At 39.8% G+C, this 17552-nt stretch overlaps 1 protein-coding gene and 1 long non-coding RNA gene across 2 annotated transcripts in view; both read right to left on the reverse strand.

Annotated features, from left to right (window-relative positions):
* The window catches only part of LOC309962608, an 878309-nt gene that overhangs the window by 278931 nt on the left and 581826 nt on the right, over window positions 1-17552 (reverse strand). The gene's annotated exons all lie outside the window — the stretch shown is intronic.
* Window positions 1-17552, reverse strand: part of FLRT2 (fibronectin leucine rich transmembrane protein 2) — a gene marked incomplete at its 3' end in the record, with an annotated part of 96945 nt that overhangs the window by 77486 nt on the left and 1907 nt on the right. The window lies entirely within an intron of this gene.

The following is a 17552-nucleotide window of genomic DNA, read 5'->3' on the forward strand; positions in this document are numbered from 1 at the left end:
CCCTAGTTAAAATTTAATGTGGGAGTCCTAGCCTGAGCACTGCATCCAGAAATGCCATTCCTCCACAGTCTTCTAAATCTAGACCTAGAGGTTAGGCTGGTAAAATTTTCAGAGAAATAATGCAGTGGCAGAAGCATCAGATACATGAGCAACAAGATTCATTAGTTACAGCAGTGCAGGTCTCTTGGAAGGATTTCTGGAATCATTTCTTCACATCAAAGGTTTCACGATCAGCCTTCTAAATTGCTCCATAAACCGAAAGGTCTCCGTGTCTTACCTGTCTACACCAGGAAATTCCATGCTGTGGCAGAATCATCAACAGTATCTTCATGAAACACTGGCTGAGCTCCTAGAGGGAACGAGAGGGACCACACCTCTCATGGAAGAGGCCTGTGGGATGTTCTTCTGTGATCATCTGCCCTTGGTAACTTCGAAGGGCATGACTTGGGCTGTTGGGTCAGTAATACAGGGACACATTAACGTCTATTTCTTTTCCAAAACATCAGTGATGCTTGTCTTACCTTTTTTTGAATAAGCCATGTTGGAAGACTTGTTAATATTTATTGAGCACATAACTGCACCAGATACTATGCTAAATGCTCGGCATGCATTTAATCCTCACGGCAACTTGTTCTTTTAAAAATAAAAACGTATTTAATAGAATTCCAAATTTGGAAAAACATATGGAAATAATAATAGTGATGATCATTACCAGTATTTGGCATTATACATGATTTATATTTTCCTTTCTATAATTCTTAAGTGTTTAGTTTGTTTTCTAGTTATTGGATGTTGCCACTGCTATATCAATTTCTTTTTCTTTGGCATCTTTCTGCTTTACTGTTGTTGTTGATGGTGGAGTTTTTGTTGTTGTTTATTTGTTTGCTTTGTTTAATTTCTCTTTGTGTGGTATAATCTTCCATTCTTTTATTTTAGAACTTCAGGTATAGTTTTTTAATAGCAGTGAGATGTCTCTTATAAATAGCATAATACCCATTTATTTCCTTTATCAAATCTGAGAATCTCTAACTAATGTGTGAATTAAATCTACTCACATTTATTTTGATTACTTATATATTTATTTTCATTTTTTTATTAACATGATTTTTCTTTGGTTTATATTTGGTTTGGGGGTTTTGTTTTTTTTTCTTTTTTTAAAATTTATTTTATTGAAATATAGTTGATTTACAATGTTCTGTTAATTTCTGCTGTGCAGCTAAGTGATTCAGTTATACATACATTCTTTTTCATATTCTTTTCCATTATGGTTTATCACGGGATATTGAATATTGTTCCCTGTGCTATACAGTAGGAGCTTGTTGTTTATCCTCAACTTTTTAAAGGAGGTTTTAGTTTTGCTGTCCCCGCTGCACAGATGAGAAAGGTGAGGATTATAGAGATTAAGTACCTTGCCAGGGTGCCAGAGCTGTGAAGTAATGAAGGCAGCTACAAGCCCAAGCAGACAAGATCCAGAGCCTAGCTTCTAACCACTAATGCTGGCTCCCTAGATTCTGAGAATTAAAGAATTACTGGAGGGCTTCCCTGGTGGCGTAGTGGTTGAGAGTCCGCCTGCTGATGCAGGGGACACGGGTTCGTGCCCCAGTCCGGGAAGATCCCACATGCCGCGGAGCGGCTAGGCCCATGAGCCATGGCCGCTGAGACTGCGCGTCCGGAGCCTGTGCTCCGCAACGGGAGAGGCCACAACAGTGAGAGGCCCGCGTGCCGCAAAAAAAAAAAAAAAAAAGAAAAGAAAAGAAAAAGAGTTACTGGAACTGTCCAGTCTTAAACAAATGAAGAAACTGAGGCTCAAGACAGTTGAGAAATTTGACAGAAATCAAAGATTTTTTTTAGAGACAGCACAAAACTAGAATTCAGAACATCTGCCCACTAGCCTATTGCTCTTTTGATGATCCCACACTGCTTGTCCAGTCCAGCTCATGGCACCAATTGTTGATAAGATGACTATTTGATACATAGCTATACAAAACAGAAATGGACATGACCTTCCCCATTTCATCTTCCTCTCTGGGAATCTTTGAGATAGTGATAATTGTACACAGCCCACCTACTACAGGAGACAGGAAAGTAAAATGATATAACTAAACTGAAAGCTTTAAGAAATAAAAGAAATAGGAATTACAAAAATGGAAAGGATTACGAAAAACAGTTCCCATCTTCATGTTTCCATTTCATGCTATGCTTTCTCTCCGGCAATAATTAAATTAAATCTTTAGTTATCCCATTAGGGTCCACTGCAATCCTAAATAAAATGAATCTTTTAGGGATTTCAAGGCAGAACATACATATAAATCCATCCATGCGTGCACTCATCCAGCCATTCATTCAAGAACTTAAGATACAGTGGTAGTTAGCCAAACACACCAAAAACTAACAATATGCTAAGATCCTACTAGGCATAATATTTTGCATAGTTTATTTCACTTAATCTTTATAAGAACTCTATAAAATATTAATGTCTTCATTTTATACAAAAAGTTGAGATAAAATGTATAATTTGCCCAAAGTGTCACAGTTAGGTAGTAATAGAGCTGGTATTCAAACTCAGGCCCACCTAATTCTAACACTGAACAACCATGCCGTCCTTGACATTCCCTCTACCTGGAGTCATGTTTGGATGTGCCGATGACCACAAAGTACTATCCCTCCCAACCCCTCCCGTTAAACAGGACAAGCAGAGGTGACACAGGAGCACCTATTGCTATCACTTGGGCTCTAGAGAGTTAAATCATAGAGTGATATGAAAGAAAACAACAAACTGCACTTTTTAATGAATTCTCAATTACTCTCCATTGGAGAAAGCTAAGAGTTACTCTAGGCAGAAAAGGAGATTCTGGAAGGTTATCTCTACAAGCGGCATGTCCGTGCTCCTCTTAAGCTTCCAGTCTACCTCCATTTCCTAATTTTTCCAAACAATCCCATTCCTTATATCACTTCAATTATGGCCTAATGGTCCTGTTCAGCACATTTCACAGATACCAACTAGCACTCCTCCATCAGCAATGTGCTCTAAATCTTGAAGAGCAAAAGAAATACGGGACTTGAAGTTGCAATCCTTTCATCTTCTTGTTAGGAGTTCTGGTAAAAAAGGTGGGGTCACAATCACAGCCAAGCTACCATTAAGTGAAATTAGAGATTTCTCTCGACATTCCATTAGTTACAAGTCTCTCTGTCACTTAAGGACAAATAATCATCTGAATACTCATTTCTTCAGGAATCTATTTGCTATATATTTGCATAGAAATCCCATTAATTGATCTAGAAATAAAGAATCACGAAACGAGAGTGGGCAGTGACAAGCCAGATCAAATTTAAGCTAAACCGTCAGGATAATTACTTATGTTATCTGAAAAATTGCTAATGAAGGAAATACTACAATTCTCCCATGAGATCCCTTCCAAACTTCCAAAGTATTTTATACAAGAAGATCGAGATTTCCACACAAAGAAAAATACAATTAAGGATAAGCTCTAATATTGGTTTTTAAGGGTAAAAAAAAAAGTCATGTTGTACAGATCCTTCTTTATCTGCTAACGTGTTTTCAGACTGCAGACAAGCCTTTAAACTGAAATCTAAGTGAAGCTGAAACAACATTGACTTTTTACCAGAAAATAAGTCTACAAACATAATTTCTCATGGCTGTGGGGTTTTGATATGAAAAACACCTTCATAACTCTGGATGACACTAATATTACGCTGAAAAAGAAAACATATTCATTAGCCAATTATAATCACATTGGTCATTCATGTTAAATGAAATGTGCCTCACAAACCCATCATATTTTCCACAATGTGGTCCACAATAAAATTATTTACTAGATTTGCCTGTTTTGCTTCCCTCTTTGTAATAGCTTTCATTTTGCTGTTTACCTGTTTCCTAACAGACATTCCCTAGGGTTCTTGAAGAGTTAATGTTCATTCTTAGAAGCTCTTACTTGAGAATTTCACCTAGTGGAAACACTCACTGCATCGTCCCCACAGAATATATTATGAGTGTTGCCATTTTCATGTTTATAGCGACAAGCTAAAATTTAGTAGAAAAATTCTTTTTTTGCCTGTTGATAAGCCAGACTCCTTGGCAGGCAGTTGTTTTTAAGAGCTCTCTCTTTGAGTAATTCCTTTCTAATAATCCATGATACCCACTGTTTTTGAGGCGATAAGACTCCTGGAGAGATTTCTTTTTTTCGCAGAAGCAAAGTGTTTTTAAGAGTTCTTCAGCAGTGAGTGTCCTAATTGAGACAGAGTGATAACTATTTCTTAAGATATCATTTCCTCTTCTGGACCCCAGACATAAATACTGTTATGGAGAAATTGGGCAAGAGGCAGTGTTGCCCCACAGAAAGATCCTTTAGGGAAACAGTGACATAGTATTACAGAACTGCCTTATCTATGCAGGAAAAAAAAAGCCATTTATAAACCACAGTACTCATATTATTCCAAGTTGGAGTGCAAAAGGAAGGAGAGCTAAGGCTTACTAGTACTTGATGTGTGTCAGGCATCACCTAATCTATTTGTCACAGTGATCCTGTGAGATGCATATTATTTTTCCTCCTTTTAAAAATGGAGGAAGTAGACCCAAGACGAAGAAACACACTCAAGTTACCCTAGGTGGTTGCGGCAGAACCAGATTCAAAGCCATCCATGTGAATGCAAACTCCATGGCCTTCCCACTACAACCACCCTCTGTCGTTATGCAGCTCCCTTTTTGAAAGAATACGATTATGGAGATAATAAAAAGCATGTGATTGTTGCATTTTTCAAAACATCCAGATGTCTTCAAAGATTCCAGTAAGCTGCAGTCTGTGGTTCTGCAATACTGCAAGCATCTCTTTCAGTATAAACCACCACACCACTAATTTTGGCTATCCAGCCTCAGTTATAAGAATCCAGCTCAACATAATCAAGTCTAATGCCTCTGATTATTTCTATTTGCTCTTGCTTACAGGTCTGGAAAGACTACAGATTTTACAAATACAAACAGAGGGTTCATGGTGCTGTTGGAATGTTCTACCTTCCTGTTTTCAAAGCAAGAGTGCACTGCTTTGACAAAGTGTTCCACAGAGGGAACAAGGGAAGCTTCTATTAGATAACTTTGAAATTCAAATGCATGAGTTATTTCTGCAAACTTGTGTTAATATGAATTTTCTCAGTATCGAAAATTATGGGAAGTAGTATATGTTGATGGAGATAGAGACTTGTGCTATAAGTTTCAGAGGTAGGTTGGAGTCAGATACCTGAGTATCTGGTATGGATGGATACCAGATAGAGTATCCTCAAACATTTACTGGGCATGGCCTTCTCCCTAAAGGAGCTCACAGACAGTGGACACAAAGCGCCAGGTAAAATTTTACACCACAATGAGACTATTATAAAGATAAAAGTGAGGGCTCACCCTACATTTAGTTCAGAAGAGAAGATTAGCTTTCTCTGGGAAGATAAAGGAAAGGCACGGAAAGAATGGCCTTGAGTGTCAAGCTTAAAAGTTTAGCCTTGGGCTTCCTGGTGGCGCAATGGTTGAGAGTCCGCCTGCCGATGCAGGGGACACGGGTTCGTGCCCCGGTCTGGGAAGATCCCACATGCTGCGGAGCGGCTGGGCCCGTGAGCCATGGCCGCTGAGCCTGCGCATCCGGAGCACGTGCGCCGCAACGGGAGAGGCCACAACAGCGAGAGGCCCGCGTACTACAAAAAAAAAAAAAAAAAAAAGTTTAGCCTTGACTCTGTGAATAATGGAAAGCAGTAGGATCCGCCTGAAAATGAGGAAGAACAGCTGTGGTGTGCAAGTCTGGGGAGGAAAGACATACCTGGGTTTAACTGCAATGCAGCCAAAGTGAAAGGGCAAGAAGGACAGAATTTTTGAAAGATGCATAAAACTAGTGACAGAACAGTTGAAAGTGAGTGAAAGGGAGTAATCAAAGATGACTCAAAGCAGTGGTTCTAGACAGCGGATCTTGTTTAATAAAGACATATGAATTAAACAGAGTGAGACTTTGTTTAAAATGACATACCGACATTGAATTCCAACAAAATCCAAGTGAGTTCACCACTCCTAGTGGAGAGGGAAGAGTGACCCTGGGTCGCAGGCTGATCCTTTATAGGTCTGTACATGGTCCAAAGAGACCAGGCAGCCATTTCCAGCAAGACTGACACTGGTCTGTTTCAGTTTCTTCCACGTGGCCTGATCACTTCTCAGCTGCAAACTGCAGAGAGCAAATGCTTTGGTTCAATTTAGCTCCTCAAACATTTGTTGGGCAAGGCCTTCACCTTAGGTGAGCTCACAGATAGTGGACACAAAGCATTAGGTAAAATTTCTGCCATAGACAGAAATAACACAGAATTCATCGGAGGGCCAACAGAGCTGGTGTTTGCATGTGGCCCTGGAGCTGGGGAGCCGCTTATCAAACTGCTACGGAGTGTGCTTTCATACACCACCCCATCCACGAGCCCATCTAAACTGACCCACCTCAGAAATCATCTTATGCCACCCCATCCACAGAAGTCTCATGACAGATGATGGGCATGTGGTGACAAAAGAACATAGAAACAACAGCAGCCATGGTCTAGCTGCCTACAGGGAAATGAAAGAATTAAGCAATGGATCACTTAGTTTAGACAGAATTAAGAATATTTATACAGAACTAGGAAGGACAAATAATTGCAAATTCATAAAATGCAACGAGAATACATGCAGAGATGAGGGCATCAGCAGAAAGGGTGGAAAAAGAGGGATGGTCAAAAATCAAATTCAACTGGGGACGACTTGTAAGCACAGGGCTTATGTTCAAATTATCAACATGCAACAGCATTTCCCAGACCATCTCTGGGTCATTTTTTCACCTAACAGGGTCTACCACCTGAGCAATCACATAGATTTAGAAAAGGAGAGGATCTGATCTATTTATAGCACAGTCAATTCTCAGTCATTTCCAGGCTCTCTCAGAAACCTCTCACTCTATGTTATTATCTGCCCTTTGGCCATTCCATTATCCATTATCACCTCCACAGGGAAAAAGAGGTGCATCTCAAATCAGTCCATCTAACTATTTATTAGTAGTGCTGGTGAAAGGGTAAAGACAAGAAACGGAGAGTCTGCTCTCCGATAACCGACTCCTTAATCACTAGGTACTTACCACAGTCTTTCATTAGTACTGAAAACATGCTAGAAGTTGTCACACTTTATTTTCTAATTAATGACTCTTCTCTCTTCCCATTTTATAGAAATGCATGGACAGACCCAAGAACTGCTTTCACTCAAAAATGGCAAATAGCAAATAATTACTTCTTAGATATTTACCTATTAAAAAGTCAAATATGGAAATCTGGACCACATGCTGCCTAGTGGAGGATGAGCAGTCATCCCAGAATCTGATTTTAAGGCATGGAAAAATAAAGTTAGAGTGGATTTTGGAAATCACCTAGTGCTCACCTATCTTATAAAACTAATTAACTGCAGTTACAAAATAAGATAAGCAATCTGACGCAATTTGCTCTACTTCAGTTGTGTAAACTGGGGTTATTAGCAGTATTTCTAAACAGAACCTCTTATACAAGGTTTTTGTGAATATTTAAACATGATAATATACATGAACTGCATAAGCAGCATCCTAAATGAATTGCATAATCAATACAATTACTGCTGTTAATTATTATTACTACTACTATTATTATTATTATTAATCCCCCTAGATGAGAATGTGACCTTACTGATACCCAGCATGATTCAAGAATCAGGAAAGCGTATTGTTTCTAAACAGCCCCATAAATTAACCCTGTAAGATCCTTGGGGGGTGCTGTGATTAGCCCCTAGAACTCAAGCAGAGTGCTTTATCAAAAGTCATCTGAGGTCATCCATGGGTCGCCTATTGGCATGGAAAGTGTTGCCAGTATATAGACAGCCCAGAGGGGACCAAGGGTTAAGGTGTGGGTATATCAAAATGTGTTCCACTATCTTCTACTCTTTTAGCCACTGAAAATTTTGCTTAAAAAGGGGGAGGAGGGACCAGAGTGTGTTTATGTGTGCATACACCACCCCCACCTGCAAACAAGTCCTCTCTGTCTATCAATCGATAGTCTACCATAAAAGCAGCAAGGTGTTAGAATTGTCTCTTGGCCAACAAGAAGGACTTGAAGTCCAACTTCTGTCGCTACCGTGATCACATTAAACCATGCAAGTTTAGAATGTGTTGCAACCTTTGCATGGGCTTTGCTGCATTCAATGTGCAAATCCTGAGGACTAGGGTGGATCCTGCTTTGTGGAGACAGAGTGACTAAGGATCTATGATTCCTAGTCTTCCTTTCTCCTCTTTGGAGGGCCCTCATTCCTCAGATATTGCCATCAGGAAATAATGTGCCTAAGATCTAATAAACAAAACAAAAAGGAAGAGCAACAACATGAAAAAGAGAGCAAATGCACAACAGTCACAAGTTCTTTGCTTTGCTCTCTTTAATTCTGTCTGGAAAGAGACACAAAGTTAACACTATAAGTTAAATTTCTCATTTTATGGAAACCACATCTGCATGAACATCTACTTAACTGATGGTTTTACTCGGTGCCAAGAGAGATACTTCATCAAGCAAAATTATTCCTTCTTTAAACAGATCTTCGAGTGTGGCATTTGAAATTGCCTCATGTGAGGTTTGGAGAGCTTGATGCTGATCAGGGTTGGGTTAACCAAAAGGCTTTTGCCTGACAAACCTTCTTACAGTAAGGCAGAATGGTGGTGGTTGTATTTTTTCCCCACTGAGCCACCAATCTACAGGCATGGAAAACACTTCTGAGGAAGCAGCCCCTATCACTAGATTATGAATCTTCTTGTTTTCCAGAATTGTCCAGTACAATTATATACTTATTCACTCAATTACATTGGTGCAGAACCTGGGGCATTAAGCACTATTGTTAGTACCAGGGAGATGGGATGAATGAGCCAAGGTTTTTGGGTCTACTGGGAGAGACAGACACATGAACAGACACGCTACAATACAACACCAACAGGGAACTAATAAAGTGACAAACAAAATGCTCTAGAAGCCCAGAGAAAGTAATGACTAATTTTGACTGGGAGGGAATGTGTCATTCCTGTGTGTCTTAAAGGAAAAGAGTTTGCCAAATGGAGAGTGAGCAAGTAATATTCTATGTAAAGAGTAAATGGCATGGGGAAAGCCTTACCATCTTTGGAGCATGGGTGCTGGGGATGGGTGCTGGAGAATGAGGTCTCAGTGATGCTTGGGACCCAGATTGTCATGGATCTCATGTGTCATGATAACAAGTCTGGATGGGCTTTATCCATAGGGACAGGAAATCCAAGTCATAGGACTAGTAATGCAATGTGATTTGCTTTCTTAGGGGATTAACTCTGGGGACACCAAGAATGGTACAGACAGATGGTGGAGAAACCACACAGAAGACTGTGGCTACCAAGAGTGAAACCAGCCCTGACATCTGGTCCCTCAGAAGGTTCCCCTAGAAGAGTTGGGTTAAATGGAGCAATATTTCCTATGTGGCAAAATATATGGGAAAAATACTTTCAGAAATTCACAAGTTACTCTAAACCAGACAACTATAAAACCACTGAGTCTCCGGGTCGGAAAAAATTCTAAAAATTATCAGTGAGTGATCTCCAATCCCAGGAACTTTTGAACATCCACATTCCCAGGCTTCATCACAGACTTAAAATATCGGGGTCTCCAGGTCTCAGGCCCAGAAACATGGATTTTTAACCAGCTCCTCCAGTTTTTTAACCAGTTCATTCAGATGAATGAGTCTAGTTTGGAAAAGGGCAACTCTAGGTCAATCCATTAGATTTCCTGGGGAGGAGGGACGAGGTCTTCTTTGAAAGAGTGTCCCAAATGCTCAGAACAAAACTTAGCATGGTGCCTGGCACATGGTAAAAGTCAACCTTTGTCAAATCCCCAGTTACAAGCTTGTGACTTGAATGGATGTCTGCCTTGCATTCCTTTGGGACTCAGAGATTATGAGAATTGAGCTTTAAATTCCATTGCTGCCAGCACTATTTGACTGGTTCCTTACCTATTTGGGTAAAAAAAAAAAAAAATTTTAAACCATTTCCCAAAGAATTTTAATCTCTCTTACATGTTCTAAAGAAGCAAAACAAGGTCTTATTGTTTTATGTTGGGGGAATGTTGGTTCTAAAGCTACTTACTAAGAAGTGAAGAGCTTGCAGAATACACTCTAGTGCCTGCTTCTCTTCTCCAATGTGACTGATTGTATGTATATGTGTTGCATATATATGTTGTGATTTTAACAGGAAAACCTCTGTGTTTCCAAACTTGGAAGCTGGGGGTTCCTAACATCTTCTTAAATATAACCTTCCCACAACAATTTATAGATTCATAGTACTAAGAAAAAAGAACCAAGTCTCAACTGCTCAGTAGAATGCAAAAATTATACTATATATACATGTAATCATAATGAAATGGAAAATAACCCCAGCATTGTGTATTTTACCAGTGCCTTTGAGTGCTGTTCAGGAGTGTCTCACACAGAAGCAGTAAGAAGCTCTTTTACTTAAATTAATTGAAAATGGCTTTCTGAAAGAAATTCTTCCACACGGAAATGATAACCCAAGAGCATCATTCTGATTCGAGCATCTACCATTACACAAGCAAGGTATAATCATTCTGTAAGCACAGAATAAGCATTATATAAACAGAGCAATGATTTACATGTTAATCTTCTACAATAAAATATCTTCTTGACTCTGCCAAGAGTCATGTGCGAGATGGATTGTGTGAAGCAAGTGTTTAAAATGAATTCTGATAAAAAAAATCTCCGTAGACTGGCAGAGGCATCATAACCTCGGCTTACTGTGTCCAGGGTCACAGTCTGGACATGGGGCTTGTTGCAAGCTGCAGGTACTGTCACCCTGGAAGGGGGCATGGAGGTGAATGGGGGGCGGGGTGCCAAAGGCTATGCTTTCAATGACCAAAAACATTGCAAGTCAGGCAGGACTCAGCTGACACCACCTTCTGATTCCCCAAACTGAGGTCTCTTTTCTGCCCTCTGTCCCTTCCCTCTGTGCCCTCTCACACCATCAGCCCACACTGTATCCCACTAGCCATGAGCCCATTCTGCCACTATGTGGAGAGCGCTTTCCTTTGCTGTCCCCTCATGCTCTGTTACGTGCATAAATAACGAAACTGTCTTTTGCAGAAGCTGTATCCTGTTAATGAACAGGTTCAAAGGGTCAAAAGCCTTCTTCGGGATTCCAGGGCAATGCAGAGGTATGTGTAGAGAGGGCGAGTAACATAATGGAATCATTATCATTTCAGAGAGAGAAGGATCTGCGGTCAGCATTTATTAAGCTTCTACTGTGTGCCAGACAGGCAGATATTTTACATAATTATCTCAATCCTCAGAAGAACAGCTCTATGACTAGAAAGAATTTCCTTTCATTTTTCCACTTGAGGAGACAAAGACTAAAAGATATATATATATTTTTTAATTATTTATTTATTTTTGGCTGTGTTGGGTCTTCGTTTCTGTGCGAGGGCTTTCTCTAGTTGCGGCAAGCGGGGGCCACTCTTCATCACGGTGCGCGGGCCTCTCACTATCGCGGCCTCTCTTGTTGCGGAGCACAGGCTCCAGACGCGCAGGTTCAGCAGTTGCGGCTCACAGGCCCAGTTGCTCTGCGGCACGTGGTATCTTCCCAGACCAGGGCTCGAACCTGTGTCCCCTGCATTGGCAGGCAGATTCTCAACCACTGCGCCACCAGGGAAGCCCTAAAAGATATTTTTAAGGTGTGCCCAAGTTTACATAATTAACAAGGGACAAAGGCAGCATTAGAACCTGAGACTCTCTCTCCAAATGTAAAGCTCTTTTCATTAATACTCTGTGCTCCTGGCACTGTCTTCAATCATGGATGAAACTGCCATGCACATAGGTTTTATGTCTTCCTCTCTCCTCACCAGCCTGGGTTGCCTCTGTGGAGGGATCCTGCATTACCAATGTTTGCCTCTCCAGTCTTACCCCATGCCTGGTGCATGGTAAGTGGCAAAAATAATCTCCTGAGTGTATGAAAAAGCTTTCTTCATCGTCGGATGTATACCTTCTGCCTCTACAAGAATAATATCTCCTCATAAGTACCACACCATTCACACAAAAGTATAGTCCCTTGTTACAATGTGTGTGTTTATCCATTTAGGGTTTCCCTAGGACCTATTTGGACGTGAAAATCTCCAACCAAAAATAAGTTAGGTTATCTCATTGTTCTATTATAGTATGGACATCTGGGCTAAATTAGCACCACCTAGCATAAGGGCAAAGTAGTACTCCCATCCCATAGTATCTAAGACTTAGATTTGTCTGTGCATTTCAAAGACGCACACAAACGTATACTACCTCCCCCATATGTACCCACAGGTTCTTCTCATGTTGTTAGCAGAACTCTTCAGAGTAGCAGCAAACATTCTTTCTTCAAATATTACATCATTTGGCACTGCCAGAACAAAAGGTATTCAGACTAATTTTTTCAAACTATGAAAATGATTTGTCATGTAAAAATATAGTTCCGTGGCCAGGTCCTTTACAAGGTACTACTAAAATGCTAATCAACTTAAAAAAGAATAAAGCAAGCATCAGAGCTCTGGCAAATAGAAAATCCAGAACTAAAAAGAACACTGTCCAGATCCAGAACACAGATCCAGACTGTCATACATTCAAATCACTGATAGGAACATTCTCTTCTGATCAAGAATCATGACCTAATCATACGTTTTATAAATACACACTTCGCATATGTGTGTCTTCTGCAGGCTTCAATTAAATAACTTTAAAAGAATTAAACCTTAACCTTTACAAAGGCCTACATGTAGACAAATCAGGGAAGTAAAATAAATATGCTCAACTCTTGGAACATTTAAAATTAAAAGTGTCTCCGATTTGACAATTATAAAAATACAACTGAACAAAATATGAAGGAATAAGTTGTGAAGAACTGTCCCACAAGGGCTTTGTGACACTCACAGGTCAAAATAAGGCCAAGCTTTGGAGACTGTGTTGTTTCTTAATAAATGAGGCCATTTATTGGTAATGGGCTCAGGAGGCTTCCAAACTACTGACAGTCTTTTGCACTGGCCTGCCTTATTTTGCAAAACAAAAGTCTGAAAAATCATCATATACTCTAGTAATGACTGTGTTTTTGCAAAAGGTTCATTTGGATGGCTAAAGTATAAAGCCATCATCCAAAAAGAAACAACCTTACTTCAGGGAATGTTGACGGTTCCTTCCCAAAAGATCCCCAGTGGAATCCATCTGTGATAAATTCATTTTCCAATGTCAAGCCAAGCTGTCAAGGAAGGGAAGTTTGGCCCTTGTGCCCAACTCACCACGGAAGAAGATCATGCACCATTAAGTGAAAGGAGGGAGTGATGTAGAGAACCACCAGACACTTTACTGGTTGGGTGGTATCCAGGACACTCACAAAAACAAAAGCTCCTGGAGAGCAGGGCACGCTGCCTTGGTTACCCTTCTATTTACCTAAAACCTAGAACTATCCTAGCACCTGACAGTCCTGCAGTGATAAATGTTATCAATCTGAATAATGCCTCTTTATGGGAATATAACACTGAATTATTATCAAGGTATTTTCACACACATTAATCTTATCTGACCCCATAACAACCCTGTTGAACTCTGTAGAGAGGAAATTAAGTCTCCAGAAGATGAAGTAATTTGTCCAAGGTCATCAGCGTAGAAAGGAGTGTGCTGACATGAGAACGCAGGTTTTCTTTCTATAAATACATCTTCTCTTTCCTCCGAAACAGCCTCCCTATTTCTCATTCCCCATCACAGTAAAAGTCCCAAATCACAAAGCCGACCTCATAAAATTACTCCCATCCTAACAGGCAAACATGCCTCTAGGATAATGGGGGAGAGAGAGTGAAGTGTTATTTTAAAATCAAAATATTTACACAATCGCAAGATTTTTTAGAGTTTTAATTTAAGAAATTTAAGAAATCCAACTCTGATCATTTTAGGTGAGTTCGTAAAGAAGGAAACTTCTAAACTGTATCAGAGAATTCAGCATCTATGTAATTAAATGTAACGTTCATGATTTTGTACAAAGTCAAACGGTTTAAAGGAGGGCTCTGTGCAGCCTTAGGTAGCCTTCAACTTCCTTCTGGCTCCTATTACCCAATAAGAAGCCAGGAGAGTGGGGCTTTCTCAGACCAACTCACAGAAGAGGCAGTTGTGAGGAATAGATGAAATACTGTATGTGAGAACTGGAAAACATAACAGAGGAGGCGGGTGAATGATCAAGAGGAATATGTTTGAAAGTCAATGTCATCCCTCAGGGCCTAAACAGAATTTTCTGGAACCACTATGTCAAATGTTTATCCAATCTACTCCCTTAACCTTCAGCACCTCTTTAACTAATATCTATGAGGAACATTACAAGTTCCTGCATGATTCCCTTCTTCAAAATATTCGAGTTGAAGCTCTGGAGCAAAGTGGGAGAGAAAACTATCATAGAGGTTATTCTGACACTGGATTTTCATGAAAGTGACACCCACAGGCAGCTGGGGCTAAGAGTGACACCAGCACGTGGGCCTATTTCGGGACTGATATAAGTCTAATGTTTTCCATTCAGACCTGTGACCTCTGTTGACTTCAATGGACCATATATTTGTGAACTAATTTTAGGAGCCACTGTCCTTTCACTCCCCGTGGAAGGAAGTTTCAGTGTTCTGAGGCCTAATAGTATCGATGAACTTGGAGACCTGATATTTTTCGATGGGTTTAAATCCAAAAGCCCTCAGGTTCTTGAAAGGTTCAGCTGGAAGATTCTTTTATCTGTGTGTTGAAAGCTCTAATAAAGAGAACTGAAATACAGCACATGACCTGTGAACTGAGGGGAACAGAGGACTTTTTGCCAAGTTTCTCGCACATTCCCTTAAAAGCAAGCTGGGAAGAAAGTGAGAAAGACTGCCCAGTTCTAATGATCGCTGAACGGGTAAGAGCATCTGAGATTTATTTTGTGAACGCCTCAAAAAACGGCTGAGGTCTTCAACCACTAAGCTGCCAGAAAAATGTATGCCCTTATTGAGTATCCGCAGAACAATTGATCGGTATTTAAGAATCATGAATGTGGCCTTTTGACTTCCCAAATTATACAAGGAGATTTTCTTTGACCTTCCCTATGACAGATCCGTAAATGACACTGCTTTGTTCGGACAGCACATGGTGCTGTTCGCTTCTGCAGAAACACATCCCACATTAAATTAAGTTAGAGGTGGTATTTGAAAAATAAATAAATAACAGAGTTCCAATTCACTGCAAATGGTACAGGAGGCCAGTAAGTGGGAAGCCTGCAAGAGAAGGACTTCTTTTAGAAAGATGTTTTACAGGACTTTTTCTGCATCATTAACTCCTCTGGAATCCTGAACATAACATGATGAATTTCCCGAGAAAAGTAGCTACTGTTTAATTTTGAATCACTTCAAAGAGCCACATTAGAAAGAATCAAAGAAAACCAAAAAGACCAGTAGATGCAAAATTCACCAAGGGGGAAAAAAAAACCCATGAAGGTTCTAACAGATTTTGACCATGTACTGAAAATACTGCTGATTATTTTGCCAATACAGTGTTTTACTGTTCCATGCAACTGAAATAAGTCTCTGTATTCATTGGAACACAGGATATTTTTATTACAATATTTGTGTCATAGTCCTTTAAAAAGAAACATATTTCAAACCTTGAAAAGAATCTCTGTCCTAAAATGGTCCTTGATGTTTACCTGTGTATGTTTTACTATAAACAGATATTTAATTGGAGGTCACATTGCTGAAAGGAGTAAAAAGGTACTGATAGCCTTACTCCTAGCCCCAACATGTAGTTTTAGAAGAAAAATATAACTTAAAAAAAAGCAAAGCAATTTGTGGAGGGTAGGGAAAAGTAAGAAAGTTTGGGTGTTATAATAGTTGCTTAAGTTTAGTAATAATAATAATAATAATAATAATAATTGGTCTTTTTAAATGTCTCTGGCATAAAACCTGCCCAAGGGAAGAGAAAGCCTCTTAAAAATTCTATATTCCCAAATACCATGAGATCAAAAACCATCTGGAAAATGCCAGATAATGGTATCCGCACACTTAAGAAAGTCAGTAAACTTTGTCTTCAATTACCATTTAGGATAATCAACTCAAATGGAAATTTTGATTTCAAAAAAACACTCAGAAGACAAAGCTGGATTAGGAATCAGATTTTAAAAAGTCTCCTTAAAAGACCATCTGTTTATAGACACCCTTCTCACACCCCACCTCGCCTCGCCCTTGATCTGGACCATAAGTTCACAGCAGAAGCACAGCTGAACTTAAAAAGATATCCATGCACTGCTACTGTGAAGTCTAGAGCCCACATGTATGTTCTGGGCTTGTCTCAAGTTTCCCTTGTTACATAAGCACTTCAGGGCCATAAAATTTAACTTACATCCAGCAGTATTGTGAGTCTCGAAACATTAGTCTACCTGACTGTACTATCCTTTTATTGGCAGTGGACAGCACCGGTGTTTTATTTATGTTGATCACTTTGTCAATGCTGTATGGAATAACCATTTAGTAGCCTATTAGCCTGTAACATTTTTATTACCGTTGTTAAATATCATTACCCATTCTGAACTCTGTATTAGAAATATCAAGTTCGAAAATCTAAATACTCAGAAAGAACTACAGAGTTGTTGGGTTCTCCCCCGCACACACACATAATCTGTCGACTCTGATGAGAAGAAAAACAATGAGTGCTCACTTCTCACAGACAGAGGTCACTAATGGCCTGAATTTGAATCACTGTGGCAGAAACCACAAAGTTAGTAAAGTAATCTAGTGAAAAATGAACTTGAATTGAAATTAAAGATACCAAAAGATGGTTATCCAGAAAGGTCTAACCGGAATAGAAATAAAATTACATCACCTTGACCTTTTTCGAATCTTCTAAGTCGAGCAAAACCGAGAGCCACCCGGCACCCTTGCTGTTTTTTACCTTCAGACACTAGGGACCGCAGAAGTGGCAATTCTTCCTTGTAGAGTACAAAGCTGAAGGGTCAGATCAGATGCTCACACTGGTTCTCTACAGACTAAGGCTTCTGCACTTGTACATACCTGAGCCTTTCTTGAAACCACAGCTTCAAACTGGGAAGATATAGGATTGCTTTTGGGAGACATGTCTAAATCCTAAATCAAACTCTCCAGCAGGCCAGAATATAAATGTAACGGGTATCAGAGGAGGTTCAGATTAGATCCAGGCGGTCAAAGTCAAACTCAAACTCGGATAAGAGCACATCATCTGAAACCTAGCATACAGGAAAAATCATGCCTGCTTTGGGAAACCCAAGGCAGCCCAGCATGGTGTCATTTGGGAATCTACTTCTTCTGTTAAAAGCATCCCCTGGAATTTCTAAAACTGCAATGAAACTACTGAAGTGTTAAGACACGGGCATTTTTTTAAAAAAACAGCATTCCTTCCATGCTAGGTTTGTAATAGGTCTGCTACAGTACAGCTAGCTCAAGTCTTTTTACAATTT

Source organism: Leucopleurus acutus (genome assembly GCF_964270905.1).
Source record: "Leucopleurus acutus genome assembly, chromosome: 1".
In the NCBI taxonomy this organism is placed as follows: domain Eukaryota; kingdom Metazoa; phylum Chordata; class Mammalia; order Artiodactyla; family Delphinidae; genus Leucopleurus; species Leucopleurus acutus.